This window comes from Carcharodon carcharias, chromosome 9 (assembly GCF_017639515.1).
Source record: "Carcharodon carcharias isolate sCarCar2 chromosome 9, sCarCar2.pri, whole genome shotgun sequence".
NCBI lineage: Eukaryota > Metazoa > Chordata > Chondrichthyes > Lamniformes > Lamnidae > Carcharodon > Carcharodon carcharias.
The window spans coordinates 44,406,385-44,421,583 of record NC_054475.1 but is presented as its reverse complement, the minus strand read 5'-3'; the positions used below and the strand labels follow the sequence as shown (position 1 = coordinate 44,421,583).

General features: G+C 62.3%; 1 protein-coding gene across 2 annotated transcripts in view; it reads right to left on the bottom strand.

Annotated features, from left to right (window-relative positions):
- Positions 1 to 15,199, bottom strand: part of fance (FA complementation group E) — a 235,753-nt gene that overhangs the window by 167,214 nt on the left and 53,340 nt on the right. The window lies entirely within an intron of this gene.

Here is a 15,199-nt window from a genome sequence, read left to right as displayed (position 1 = left end):
TATGTACCGGGCCCTGACTCTCCCTCGCCCGGGTATGTACCGGGCCCTGACTCTCCCTCGCCCGGGTATGTACCGGGCCCTGACTCTCCCTCGCCCGGGTATTTACCGGGCCCTGACTCTCCCTCGCCCGGGTATTTACCGGGCCCTGACTCTCCCTCGCCCGGGTATTTGCCGGGCCCTGACTCTCCCTCGCCCGGGTATTTGCCGGGCCCTGACTCTCCCTCGCCCGGGTATTTGCCGGGCCCTGACTCTCCCTCGCCCGGGTATTTGCCGGGCCCTGACTCTCCCTCGCCCGGGTATTTGCCGGGCCCTGACTCTCCCTCGCCCGGGTATTCGCCGGGACCTGACTCTCCCTCGCCCGGGTATTCGCCGGGACCTGACTCTCCCTCGCCCGGGAATTCGCCGGGCCCTGACTCTCCCTCGCCCGGGTATTCGCCGGGCCCTGACTCTCCCTCGCCCGGGTATTCGCCGGGCCCGGACTCTCCCTCGCCCGGGTATTCGCCGGGCCCGGACTCTCCCTCGCCCGGGTATTCGCCGGGCCCGGACTCTCCCTCGCCCGGGTATTCGCCGGGCCCGGACTCTCCCTCGCCCGGGTATTCGCCGGGCCCGGACTCTCCCTCGCCCGGGTATTCGTCGGGCCCGGACTCTCCCTCGCCCGGGTATTCGCCGGGCCCTGACTCTCCCTCGCCCGGGTATTCGCCGGGCCCTGATTCTCCCTCGCCCGGGTATTCGCCGGGCCCTGACTCTCCCTCGCCCGGGTATTCGCCGGGCCCTGACTCTCCCTCGCCCGGGTATTCGCCGGGCCCTGACTCTCCCTCGCCCGGGTATTCGCCGGGCCCTGACTCTCCCTCGCCCGGGTATTCGCCGGGCCCTGACTCTCCCTCGCCCGGGTATTCGCCGGGCCCTGACTCTCCCTCGCCCGGGTATTCGCCGGGCCCTGACTCTCCCTCGCCCGGGTATTCGCCGGGCCCTGACGCTCCCTCGCCCGGGTATTCGCCGGGCCATGACGCTCCCTCGCCCGGGTATTCGCCGGGCCATGACTCTCCCTCGCCCGGGTATTCGCCGGGCCCTGACTCTCCCTCGCCCGGGTATTCGCCGGGCCCTGACTCTCCCTCGCCCGGGTATTCGCCGGGCCCTGACTCTCCCTCGCCCGGGTATTTACCGGGCCCTGACTCTCCCTCGCCCGGGTATTTACAGGGCCCTGACTCTCCCTCGCCCGGGTATTTACCGGGCCCTGACTCTCCCTCGCCCGGGTATTTACCGGGCCCTGACTCTCCCTCGCCCGGGTATTTACCGGGCCCTGACTCTCCCTCGCCCGGGTATTTACCGGGCCCTGACTCTCCCTCGCCCGGGTATTTACCGGGCCCTGACTCTCCCTCGCCCGGGTATTTACCGGGCCCTGACTCTCCCTCGCCCGGGTATTTACCCGGCCCTGACTCTCCCTCGCCCGGGTATTTACCCGGCCCTGACTCTCCCTCGCCCGGGTATTTACCCGGACCTGACTCTCCCTCGCCCGGGTATTTACCCGGCCCTGACTCTCCCTCGCCCGGGTATTTACCCGGCCCTGACTCTCCCTCTCTCTCCCGGGTATTTACAGGGCCCTGACTCTCCCTCGCCCGGGTATTTACAGGGCCCTGACTCTCCCTCGCCCGGGTATTTACCGGGCCCTGACTCTCCCTCGCCCGGGTATTTACCCGGCCCCGTCTCTCTCTCTCCCGGGTATTTACCCGGCCCCGTCTCTCTCTCTCCCGGGTATTTACCCGGCCCCGTCTCTCTCTCTCCCGGGTATTTACCCGGCCCCGTCTCTCTCTCTCCCGGGTATTTACCCGGCCCATTCTCTCTCTCCCGGGTATTTACCCGGCCCCGTCTCTCTCTCTCCCGGGTATTTACCCGGCCCCGTCTCTCTCTCTCCCGGGTATTTACCCGGCCCCGTCTCTCTCTCTCCCGGGTATTTACCCGGCCCCGTCTCTCTCTCTCCCGGGTATTTACCCGGCCCCGTCTCTCTCTCTCCCGGGTATTTACCCGGCCCCGTCTCTCTCTCTCCCGGGTATTTACCCGGCCCCGTCTCTCTCTCTCCCGGGTATTTACCCGGCCCCGTCTCTCTCTCTCCCGGGTATTTACCCGGCCCCGTCTCTCTCTCTCCCGGGTATTTACCCGGCCCCGTCTCTCTCTCTCCCGGGTATTTACCCGGCCCCGTCTCTCTCTCTCCCGGGTATTTACCCGGCCCCGTCTCTCTATCTCTCTCGGGTATTTACCCGGCCCTTTCTCTCTCTCTCTCTCGGGTATTTACCCGGCCCTGTCTCTCTCTCTCCCGGGTATTTACCCGGCCCTGTCTCTCTCTCTCCCGGGTATTTACCCGGCCCCGTCTCTCTCTCTCCCGGGTATTTACCCGGCCCCGTCTCTCTCTCTCCCGGGTATTTACCCGGCCCCGTCTCTCTCTCTCCCGGGTATTTACCCGGCCCCGTCTCTCTATCTCTCTCGGGTATTTACCCGGCCCTTTCTCTCTCTCTCTCTCCCGGGTATTTACCCGGCCCTGTCTCTCTCTCTCCCGGGTATTTACCCGGCCCTGTCTCTCTCTCTCCCGGGTATTTACCCGGCCCTGTCTCTCTCTCTCCCGGGTATTTACCCGGCCCTGTCTCTCTCTCTCCCGGGTATTTTCCCGGCCCTGTCTCTCTCTCTCCCGGGTATTTACCCGGCCCTGTCTCTCTCTCTCTCTCTCTGTCCCGGGTATTTACCCGGCCCTGTCTCTCTCTCTCCCCCGGGTATTTACCCGGCTCTGTCTCTCTCTCTCTCCCGGGTATTTACCCGGCCCTGTCTCTCTCTCTCCCGGGTATTTACCTGGCCCTGTCTCTCTCTCTCCCGGGTATTTACCCGGCCCTGTCTCTGACTCTCTCTGCCGGGTATTTACCCGGCCCTGTCTCTGACTCTCTCTGCCGGGTATTTACCCGGCCCTGTCTCTGACTCTCTCTGCCGGGTATTTACCCGGCCCTGTCTCTGACTCTCTCTGCCGGGTATTTACCCGGCCCTGTCTCTGACTCACTCTGCCGGGTATTTACCCGGCTCTGTCTCTGACTCTCTCTGCCGGGTATTTACCCGGCCCTGTCTCTGACTCTCTCTGCCGGGTATTTACCCGGCCCTGTCTCTGACTCTCTCTGCCGGGTATTTACCCGGCCCTGACTCTCCCTCTCTCCAGGGTATTTACCCGGCCCTGTCTCTCTCTCTATCCCGGGTATTTACCCGGCCCTGTCTCTCTCTCTCTCGCCCGGGTATTTACCCGGCCCTGTCTCTCTCTCGCTCTCTCTCGCGGGTATTTACCCGGCCCTGTCTCTCTCTCGCTCTCTCTCGCGGGTATTTACCCGGCCCTGTCTCTATCTCCCGGGTATTTACCCGGCCCTGTCTCTCTCTCACGCTCCCTCTCCCGGGTATTTACCCGGCCCTGTCTCCGCCTCTCCCGAGTATTTACCCAGCCCTGTCTCTCTCTCTCTCTCCCTCCCGGGTATTTACGGGGCCCTGACTCTCCCTCGCCCGGGTATTTACCGGGCCCTGACTCTCCCTCGCCCGGGTATTTACCGGGCCCTGACTCTCCCTCGCCCGGGTATTTACCGGGCCCTGACTCTCCCTCGCCCGGGTATTTACCGGGCCCTGACTCTCCCTCGCCCGGGTATTTACCGGGCCCTGACTCTCCCTCGCCCGGGTATTTACCGGGCCCTGACTCTCCCTCGCCCGGGTATTTACCGGGCCCTGACTCTCCCTCGCCTGGGTATTTACCGGGCCCTGACTCTCCCTCGCCCGGGTATTTAACGGGCCCTGACTCTCCCTCGCCCGGGCATTTACCGGGCCCTGACTCTCCCTCGCCCGGGCATTTACCGGGCCCTGACTCTCCCTCGCCCGGGCATTTACCGGGCCCTGTCTCTCTCTGCCGGGTATTTATTCGGCCCTGTCTCTCTCTGTCTCTGTCGGGTAGTTACCCGGCCCTGTCTCTCTCTCTCTCTGCTGGGTATTTACCCGGCCCTGTCTCTCTCTCTCTCTCTCCCGGGTATTTACCCGGCCCTGTCTCTCTCTCTCTCTCTCCCGGGTATTTACCCGGCCCTGTCTCTCTCTCTCTCTCTCCCCCGGGTATTTTCCCGGCCCTGTCTCTCTCTCTCTCTCTCTCCCGGGTATTTACCCGGCCCTGTCTCTCTCTCTCTCCCGGGTATTTACCCGGCCCTGACTCTCTCTCTCTCCCGGGTATTTACCCGGCCCTGTCTCTCTCTCTCTGTCCCGGGTATTTACCCGGCCCTGTCTCTCTCTCGCTCCCTCTCCCGGGTATTTACCCGGCCCTGTCACAACCTCTCCCGAGTATTTACCGGCCCCTGTCTCTCTCCCTCCCGGGTATTTACCCAGCCCTGTCTCTCTCTCTCTCTCTCTCCCTCCCGGGTATTTACGGGGCCCTGTCTCTCTCTCTCTCCCGGGTATTTACCCGGCCCTGTCTCTCGCTCCCTCTCCCGGGTATTTACCCGGCCCTGTCTCTCTCTCGCTCCCTCTCCCGGGTATTTACCCGGCCCTGTCTCTCTCTCGCTCCCTCTCCCGGGTATTTACCCGGCCCTGTCTCCACCTCTCCCGAGTATTTACCGGCCCCTGTCTCTCTCCCTCCCGGGTATTTACCCAGCCCTGTCTCTCTCTCTCTCTCCCTCCCGGATATTTACGGGGCCCTGACTCTCCCTCGCCCGGGTATTTACCGGGCCCTGACTCTCCCTCGCCCGGGTATGTACCGGGCCCTGACTCTCCCTCGCCCGGGTATGTACCGGGCCCTGACTCTCCCTCGCCCGGGTATGTACCGGGCCCTGACTCTCCCTCGCCCGGGTATGTACCGGGCCCTGACTCTCCCTCGCCCGGGTATGTACCGGGCCCTGACTCTCCCTCGCCCGGGTATGTACCGGGCCCTGACTCTCCCTCGCCCGGGTATGTACCGGGCCCTGACTCTCCCTCGCCCGGGTATGTACCGGGCCCTGACTCTCCCTCGCCCGGGTATGTACCGGGCCCTGACTCTCCCTCGCCCGGGTATGTACCGGGCCCTGACTCTCCCTCGCCCGGGTATGTACCGGGCCCTGACTCTCCCTCGCCCGGGTATGTACCGGGCCCTGACTCTCCCTCGCCCGGGTATGTACCGGGCCCTGACTCTCCCTCGCCCGGGTATTTACCGGGCCCTGACTCTCCCTCGCCCGGGTATTTACCGGGCCCTGACTCTCCCTCGCCCGGGTATTTACCGGGCCCTGACTCTCCCCCGCCCGGGTATTTACCGGGCCCTGACTCTCCCCCGCCCGGGTATTTACCGGGCCCTGACTCTACCCCGCCCGGGTATTTACCGGGCCCTGACTCTCCCCCGCCCGGGTATTTACCGGGCCCTGACTCTCCCCCGCCCGGGTATTTACCGGGCCCTGACTCTCCCCCGCCCGGGTATTTACCGGGCCCTGACTCTCCCCCGCCCGGGTATTTACCTGGCCCTGACTCTCCCCCGCCCGGGTATTTACCGGGCCCTGACTCTCCCCCGCCCGGGTATTTACCGGGCCCTGACTCTCCCCCGCCCGGGTATTTACCGGGCCCTGACTCTCCCTCGCCCGGGTATTTACCGGGCCCTGACTCTCCCTCGCCCGGGTATTTACCGGGCCCTGACTCTCCCTCGCCCGGGTATTTACCGGGCCCTGACTCTCTCTCTCTCTCTCTCCCGGGTATTTACCCGGCCCTGTCTCTCGCTCTCTCTCCCGGGTATTTACCCGGCCCTGTCTCTCTCTCTCTCTCTCTCCCGGGTATTTACCTGGCCCTGTCTCTCTCTCTCCCGGGTATTTACCTGGCCCTGTCTCTCTCTCCCGTGTATTTAACCGGCCCTGTCTCTCTCTCTCTCCCGGGTATTTACCCGGCCCTGTCTCTCTCTCTCTCTCCCGGGTATTTACCCGGCCCTGTCTCTCTCTCTCTCTCCCGGGTATTTACCCGGCCCTGTCTCTCTCTCTCCCGGGTATTTACCCGGCCCCGTCTCTCTCCCTCTCCCGGGTATTTACTCGGCCCCGTATCTCTCCCTCTCCCGGGTATTTACCCGGACCCGTCTCTCTCTCTCCCGGGTATTTACCCGGCCCCGTCTCTCTCTCTCTCTCGGGTATTTATCCGGCCCTTTCTCTCTCTCTCTCTCTCCCGGGTATTTACCAGGCCCTGTCTCTCTCTCTCCCGGGTATTTACCCGGCCCTGTCTCTCTCTCTCCCGGGTATTTACCCGGCCCTGTCTCTCTCTCTCCCGGGTATTTACCCGGCCCTGTCTCTCTCTCCCGGGTATTTACCCGGCCCTGTCTCTCTCTCCCGGGTATTTACCCGGCCCTGTCTCTCTCTCCCGGGTATTTACCCGGCCCTGTCTCTCTCTCCCGGGTATTTACCCGGCCCTGTCTCTCTCTCCCGGGTATTTACCCGGCCCTGTCTCTCTCTCCAGGGTATTTACCCGGCCCTGTCTCTCTCGCCCGGGTATTTACCCGGCCCTGTCTCTCTCTCTCTCTGTCCCGGGTATTTACCCGGCCCTGTCTCTCTCTCTCCCCCGGGTATTTACCTGGCCCTGTCTCTCTCTCTCCCGGGTATTTAACCGGCCCTGTCTCTCTCTCTCTCTGCCGGGTATTTACCCGGCCCTGTCTCTCTCTCTCTCTGCCGGGTATTTACCCGGCCCTGTCTCTCTCTCTCTCTGCCGGGTATTTACCCGGCCCTGTCTCTCTCTCTCTCTGCCGGGTATTTACCCGGCCCTGTCTCTCTCTCTCTCTGCCGGGTATTTACCCGGCCCTGTCTCTCTCTCTCTCTGCCGGGTATTTACCCGGCCCTGTCTCTCTCTCTCTCTCTCTCTGCCGGGTATTTACCCGGCCCTCTCTCTCTCTGCCGGGTATTTACCCGGCCCTGTTTCTCTCTCTCTCTCTCTCCCGGGTATTTACCCGGCCCTTTCTCTCTCTCTCTCCCCCCCGGGTATTTACCCGGCCCTTTCTCTCTCTCTCTCCCCCCCGAGTATTTACCCGTCACTGTCTCTCTCTCTCTCTCCCCCGGGTATTTACCCGGCCCTGTCTCTCTCTCTCTCTCCCGGGTATTTACTCGGCCCTGTCTCTCTCTCTCTCCCGGGTATTTACCCGGCCCTGTCTCTCTCTTTCTCTCCCGGGTATTTACCCGGCCCTGTCTCTCTCTCTCTCCCGGGTATTTACCCGGCCCTGTCTCTATCTCTCTCCCGGGTATTTACCCGGCCCTGTCTCTCTCTCTCTCTCCCGGGTATTTACCCGGCCCTGTCTCTCTCTCTCTCCCAAGTATTTACCCGGCCCTGTCTCTCTCTCTCGCTCCCCCGGGTATTTACCCGGCCCTGTCTCTCTCTCTCTCTCTCTCCCGGGTATTTACCCGGCCCTGTCTCTCTCTCTCTCTCTCTCCCGGGTATTTACCCGGCCCTGTCTCTCTCTCTCTCTCTCTCCCGGGTATTTACCCGGCCCTGTCTCTCTCTCTCTCTCTCTCCCGGGTATTTACCCGGCCCTGTCTCTCTCTCTCTCCCGGGTATTTACCCGGCCCTGTCTCTCTCTTTCTCTCTCCCGAGTATTTACCCGGCCCTGTCTCTCTCTCTCTCTCTCCCGGGTATTTATCCAGCACTGTCTCTCTCTCCCGGGTATTTACCCGGCCCTCTCTCTCTCTCTTTCTCTCTCCCGGGTATTTACCCGGCCCTGTCTCTCTCTCCCGGGTGTTTACCCGGCCCTGTCTCTCTCTCCCGGGTGTTTACCCGGACCTGTCTCTCTCTCCCGGGTGTTTACCCGGACCTGTCTCTCTCACCCGGGTGTTTACCCGGACCTGTCTCTCTCTCCCGGGTGTTTACCCGGACCTGTCTCTCTCTCCCGGGTGTTTACCCGGACCTGTCTCTCTCTCCCGGGTGTTTACCCGGACCTGTCTCTCTCTCCCGGGTGTTTACCCGGCCCTGTCTCTCTCTCCCGGGTGTTTACCCGGACCTGTCTCTCTCTCCCGGGTGTTTACCCGGCCCTGTCTCTCTCTCTCTCTCCCGGGTATTTACCCGGCCCTGTCTCTCTCTCTCTCTCCCGGGTATTTACCCGGCCCTGTGTCTCTCTCTCTCTCCCGGGTATTTACCCGGCCCTGTCTCTCTCTCTTCCGGGTATTTACCCGGCCCTGTCTCTCTCTCTCTCTCCCGGGTATTTACCCGGCCCTGTCTCTCTCTCTCTCTCCCGGGTATTTACCCGGCCCTGTCTCTCTCTCTCTCTCCCGGTATTTACCCGGCCCTGTCTCTCTCTCTCTCTCCCGGGTATTTACCCGGCCCTGTCTCTCTCTCTCTCTCCCGGGTAATTACCCGGCCCTGTCTCTCTCTCCCGGGTATTTATCCAGCCCTGTCTCTCTCTCCCGGGTATTTACCCGGCCCTCTCTCTCTCTCCCGGGTATTTACCCGGCCCTCTCTCTCTCTTCCGGGTATTTACCCGGCCCTCTCTCTCTCTTTCTCTCTCCCGGGTGTTTACCCGGCCCTGTCTCTCTCTCCCGGGTGTTTACCCGGCCCTGTCTCTCTCTCCCGGGTGTTTACCCGGACCTGTCTCTCTCTCCCGGGTGTTTACCCGGACCTGTCTCTCTCTCCCGGGTGTTTACCCGGACCTGTCTCTCTCTCCCCGGGTGTTTACCCGGACCTGTCTCTCTCTCCCGGGTGTTTACCCGGACCTGTCTCTCTCTCCCGGGTGTTAACCCGGACGTGTCTCTCTCTCCCGGGTGTTAACCCGGACGTGTCTCTCTCTCCCGGGTGTTTACCCGGACCTGTCTCTCTCTCCCGGGTGTTTACCCGGACCTGTCTCTCTCTCCCGGGTGTTTACCCGGACCTGTCTCTCTCTCCCGGGTGTTTACCCGGCCCTGTCTCTCTCTCTCTCTCCCGGGTATTTACCCGGCCCTGTCTCTCTCTCTCTCTCCCGGGTATTTACCCGGCCGTCTCTCTCTCTCTCTCCCGGGTATTTACCCGGCCCTGTCTCTCTCTCTCTCTCTCTCCCGGGTATTTACACGGCCCTGTCTCTCTCTCTCTCTCTCCCGGGTATTTACACGGCCCTGTCTCTCTCTCTCTCTCCCGGGTATTTACCCGGCCCTGTCTCTCTCTCTCTCTCCCGGGTATTTACCCGGCCGTCTCTCTCTCTCTCTCCCGGGTATTTACCCGGCCCTGTCTCTCTCTCTGTCTCCCGGGTATTTACCCGGCCCTGTCTCTGTCCCGGGTATTTACCCGGCCCTGTCTCTCTCTCTCCCCCGGGTATTTACCTGGCCCTGTCTCTCTCTCTCCCGGGTATTTACCCGGCCCTGTCTCTCTCTCTCTCTGCTGGGTATTTACCCGGCCCTGTCTCTCTCTCTCTCTGCCGGGTATTTACCCGGCCCTGTCTCTCTCTCTCTCTCTGCCGGGTATTTACCCGGCCCTGTCTCTCTCTCTCTCTGCCGGGTATTTACCCGGCCCTGTCTCTCTCTCTCTCTCTCTCTCTGCCGGGTATTTACCCAGCCCTCTCTCTCTCTGCCGGGTATTTACCCGGCCCTGTTTCTCTCTCTCTCTCTCCCGGATATTTACCCGGCCCTTTCTCTCTCTCTCTCTCTCCCGGGTATTTACCCGGCCCTGTCTCTCTCTCTCTCTCCCGGGTAATTACCCGGCCCTGTCTCTCTCTCCCGGGTATTTACCCGGCCCTGTCTCTCTCTCCCGGGTATTTACCCGGCCCTCTCTCTCTCTCCCGGGTATTTACCCGGCCCTCTCTCTCTCTTCCGGGTATTTACCCGGCCCTCTCTCTCTCTTTCTCTCTCCCGGGTGTTTACCCGGCCCTGTCTCTCTCTCCCGGGTGTTTACCCGGACCTGTCTCTCTCTCCCGGGTGTTTACCCGGACCTGTCTCTCTCTCCCGGGTGTTTACCCGGACCTGTCTCTCTCTCCCGGGTGTTTACCCGGCCCTGTCTCTCTCTCCCGGGTGTTTACCCGGACCTGTCTCTCTCTCCCGGGTGTTTACCCGGACCTGTCTCTCTCTCCCGGGTGTTAACCCGGACGTGTCTCTCTCTCCCGGGTGTTAACCCGGACGTGTCTCTCTCTCCCGGGTGTTTACCCGGACCTGTCTCTCTCTCCCGGGTGTTTACCCGGACCTGTCTCTCTCTCCCGGGTGTTTACCCGGACCTGTCTCTCTCTCCCGGGTGTTTACCCGGCCCTGTCTCTCTCTCTCTCTCCCGGGTATTTACCCGGCCCTGTCTCTCTCTCTCTCTCCCGGGTATTTACCCGGCCGTCTCTCTCTCTCTCTCCCGGGTATTTACCCGGCCCTGTCTCTCTCTCTCTCTCTCTCCCGGGTATTTACACGGCCCTGTCTCTCTCTCTCTCTCTCCCGGGTATTTACACGGCCCTGTCTCTCTCTCTCTCTCCCGGGTATTTACCCGGCCCTGTCTCTCTCTCTCTCTCCCGGGTATTTACCCGGCCGTCTCTCTCTCTCTCTCCCGGGTATTTACCCGGCCCTGTCTCTCTCTCTGTCTCCCGGGTATTTACCCGGCCCTGTCTCTGTCCCGTGTATTTACCCGGCCCTGTCTCTCTCTCTCCCCCGGGTATTTACCTGGCCCTGTCTCTCTCTCTCCCGGGTATTTACCCGGCCCTGTCTCTCTCTCTCTCTGCTGGGTATTTACCCGGCCCTGTCTCTCTCTCTCTCTGCCGGGTATTTACCCGGCCCTGTCTCTCTCTCTCTCTGCCGGGTATTTACCCGGCCCTGTCTCTCTCTCTCTCTGCCGGGTATTTACCCGGCCCTGTCTCTCTCTCTCTCTCTCTCTGCCGGGTATTTACCCAGCCCTCTCTCTCTCTGCCGGGTATTTACCCGGCCCTGTTTCTCTCTCTCTCTCTCCCGGATATTTACCCGGCCCTTTCTCTCTCTCTCTCTCTCCCGGGTATTTACCTGGCCCTGTCTCTCTCTCTCTGCCGGGTATTTACCCGGCCCTGTCTCTCTCTCTCTGCCGGGTATTTACCCGGCCCTGTCTCTCTCTCTCTGCCGGGTATTTACCCGGCCCTGTCTCTCTCTCTCTGCCGGGTATTTACCCGGCCCTGTCTCTCTCTCTCTCCCGGGTATTTACCCAGCCCTGTCTCTCTCTCTCTCTCTCTGTCCCGGGTATTTACCCGGCCCTGTCTCTCTCTCTCTCCCCCGGGTATTTACTCGGCCCTGTCTCTCTCTCTCCCGGGTATTTACCCGGCCCTGTCTCTCTCTCTCTCTCTGCCGGGTATTTACCCGGCCCTGTCTCTTTCTCTCTCTGCCGGGTATTTACCTGGTCCTGTCTCTCTCTCTCTCTCTGCCGGGTATTTACCCGGCCCTGTTTCTCTCTCTCTCTCTCCCGGGTATTTACCCGGCCCTGCCTCTCTCTCTCTCTGCCGTGTATTTACCCGGCCCTGTCTCTGACTATCTCTGCCGGGTATTTACCCGGCCCTGTCTCTGACTCTCTCTGCCGGGTGTTTACCCGGCCCCGTCTCTCTCTCTCTCTGCCGGGTATTTACCCGGTCCTGTCTCTCTCTCTCTCTGCCGGGTATTTACCCGGCCCTGTTTCTCTCTCTCTCTCCCCCGGGTATTTACCCGTCCCTGTCTCTCTCTCTCTCTCCCGGGTATTTACCCGGCCCTGTCTCTCTCTCTCTCTCTCCCGGGTATTTACCCGGCCCTGTCTCTCTCCCGGGTATTTACCCGGCCCTGTCTCTCTCTCTCTCTCTCCCGGGTATTTACCCGGCCCTGTCTCTCTCTCTCTCTCCCGGGTATTTTCCCGACCCTGTCTCTCTCTCTCTCCCGGGTATTTACCCGGCCCTGTCTCTCTCTCTCTCCCGGGTATTTACCCGGCCCTGTCTCTCTCTCTCTCCCGGGTATTTACCCGGCCCTGTCTCTCTCTCCTGGGTATTTACCCGGCCCTGTCTCTCTCTCTCTCTCTATCCCGGGTATTTACCCGGCCCTGTCTCTCTCTCTCTCTCTATCCCGGGTATTTACCCGGCCCTATCTCTCTCTCGCCCGGGTATTTACCCGGCCCTGTCTCTCTCTCGCTCTCTCTCACGGGTATTTACCCGGCCCTGTCTCTCTCTCGCGGGTATTTACCCGGCCCTGTCTCTCTCTCGCTCTATCTCCCGGGTATTTACTTGGCCCTGTCTCTCTCTCATGCTCCCTCTCCCGGGTATTTACCCGGCCCTGCCTCTCTCTCTCCCGGGTATTTACCCGGCCCTGCCTCTCTCTCCCGGGTATTTACCCGGCCCTGCCTCTCTCTCCCGGGTATTTACCCGGCCCTGCCTCTCTCTCTCGCTCTCCCGGGTATTTAACCGGCCCTGTCTCTCTCTCTGTCTCCCGGGTATCTACCAGGCCCTGTCTCTCTCTCTTCCGGGTATTTACCCGGTCCTGTCTCTCTCTCTCTCCCGGGTATTTACCCGGCCCTGTCTCTCTCTCTCTCGCCCGGGTATTTACCCGGCCCTGTCTCTCTCTCTCTGCCAGGTATTTACCCGGCCCTGTCTCTCTCTCTGCCGGGTATTTACCCGGCCCTGTCTCTCTCTCTCTCTCTCTCTCTCCCGGATATTTACCTGGCCCTGTCTCTCTCTCTCTCTCCCGGGTATTTACCCGGCCCTGTCTCTCTCTCTCTCTCCCGGGTATTTACCCGGCCCTGTCTCTCTCTCTCCCGGGTATTTACCTGGCCCTGTCTCTCTCTCTCTCCCGGTTATTTACCTGGCCCTGTCTCTCTCTCTCTCTCCCGGGTATTTACCCGGCCCTGTCTCTCTCTCTCTCTCTCCCGGGTATTTACCCGGCCCTGTCTCTCTCTCTCTCCCTCCCGGGTATTTACCCGGCCCTGTCTCTCTCTCTCTCTCCCTCCCGGGTATTTACGGGGCCCTGACTCTCCCTCTCCTGGGTATTTGCGGGGCCCTGACTCTCCCTCGCCCGGGTATTCGCCGGGCCCTGACTCTCCCTCGCCCGGGTATTCGCCGGGCCCTGACTCTCCCTCGCCCGGGTATTCGCCGGGTCCTGACGCTCCCTCGCCCGGGTATTCGCCGGGCCCTGACTCTCCCTCGCCCGGGTATTCGCCGGGCCCTGACTCTCCCTCGCCCGGGTATTCGCCGGGCCCTGACTCTCCCTCGCCCGGGTATTCGCCGGGCCCTGACTCTCCCTCGCCCGGGTATTCGCCGGGCCCTGACTCTCCCTCGCCCGGGTATTCGCCGGGCCCTGACTCTCCCTCGCCCGGGTATTCGCCGGGCCCTGACTCTCCCTCGCCCGGGTATTCGCCGGGCCCTGACTCTCCCTCGCCCGGGTATTCGCCGGGCCCTGACTCTCCCTCGCCCGGGTATTCGCCGGGCCCTGACTCTCCCTCGCCCGGGTATTCGCCGGGCCCTGACTCTCCCTCGCCCGGGTATTCGCCGGGCCCTGACTCTCCCTCGCCCGGGCATTTGCCGGGCCCTGACTCTCCCTCGCCCGGGCATTTACCGGGCCCTGACTCTCCCTCCCCCGGGCATTTACCGGGCCCTGACTCTCCCTCGCCCGGGCATTTACCGGGCCCTGACTCTCCCTCGCCCGGGCATTTACCGGGCACTGACTCTCCCTCGCCCGGGCATTTACCGGGCCCTGACTCTCCCTCGCCTGGGTATTTACCCGGCCCTTTCTCTCCCTCTCCCGGGTATTTACCCGGCCCTGTCTCTCTCTCTCCCGGGTATTTACCCGGCCCTGACTCTCTCTCTCCCGGGCATTTACCGGGCCCTGACTCTCCCTCGCCTGGGTATTTACCCGGCCCTGTCTCTCCCTCTCCCGGGTATTTACCCGGCCCTGTCTCTCTCTCTCTCCCGGGTATTTAGCCGGCCCTGTCTCTCTCTCTCCCGGGTATTTACCCGGCCCTGTCTCTCTCTCTCCCGGGTATTTACCCGGCCCCGTCTCTCTCTCTCCCGGGTATTTACCCGGCCCCGTCTCTCTCTCTCCCGGGTATTTACCCGGCCCCGTCTCTCTCTCTCCCGGGTATTTACCCGGCCCCGTCTCTCTATCTCCCGGGTATTTACCAGGCCCCGTCTCTCTCTCGCTCTCGGGTATTTACCCGGCCCTTTCTCTCTCTCTCTCTCCCGGGTATTTACCCGGCCCTGTCTCTCTCTCTCCCGGGTATTTACCCGGCCCTGTCTCTCCCTCTCCCGGGTATTTACCCGGCCCTGTCTCTCCCTCTCCCGGGTATTTACCCGGCCCTGTCCTCTCTCTCTCTCTCTCCCGGGTATTTACCTGGCCCTGTCTCTCTCTCTCTCTCCCGGGTATTTACCCGGCCCTGTGTCTCTCTCTCTCTCCCGGGTATTTACCCGGCCCTGTCTCTCTCTCTTCCGGGTATTTACCCGGCCCTGTCTCTCTCTCTCTCTCTCCCGGGTATTTACCCGGCCCTGTCTCTCTCTCTCTCTCCCGGGTATTTACCCGGCCCTGTCTCTCTCTCTCTCTCCCGGTATTTACCCGGCCCTGTCTCTCTCTCTCTCTCCCGGGTATTTACCCGGCCCTGTCTCTCTCTCTCTCTCCCGGGTAATTACCCGGCCCTGTCTCTCTCTCCCGGGTATTTATCCAGCCCTGTCTCTCTCTCCCGGGTATTTACCCGGCCCTCTCTCTCTCTCCCGGGTATTTACCCGGCCCTCTCTCTCTCTCCCGGGTATTTACCCGGCCCTCTCTCTCTCTTTCTCTCTCCCGGGTATTTACCCGGCCCTGTCTCTCTCTCCCGGGTGTTTACCCGGCCCTGTCTCTCTCTCCCGGGTGTTTACCCGGCCCTGTCTCTCTCTCCCGGGTGTTTACCCGGCCCTGTCTCTCTCTCCCGGGTGTTTACCCGGCCCTGTCTCTCTCTCCCGGGTGTTTACCCGGCCCTGTCTCTCTCTCCCGGGTGTTTACCCGGCCCTGTCTCTCTCTCCCGGGTGTTTACCCGGACCTGTCTCTCTCTCCCGGGTGTTTACCCGGACCTGTCTCTCTCTCCCGGGTGTTTACCCGGACCTGTCTCTCTCTCCCGGGTGTTTACCCGGACCTGTCTCTCTCTCCCGGGTGTTTACCCGGACCTGTCTCTCTCTCCCGGGTGTTAACCCGGACGTGTCTCTCTCTCCCGGGTGTTAACCCGGACGTGTCTCTCTCTCCCGGGTGTTTACCCGGACCTGTCTCTCTCTCCCGGGTGTTTACCCGGACCTGTCTCTCTCTCCCGGGTGTTTACCCGGACCTGTCTCTCTCTCCCGGGTGTTTAC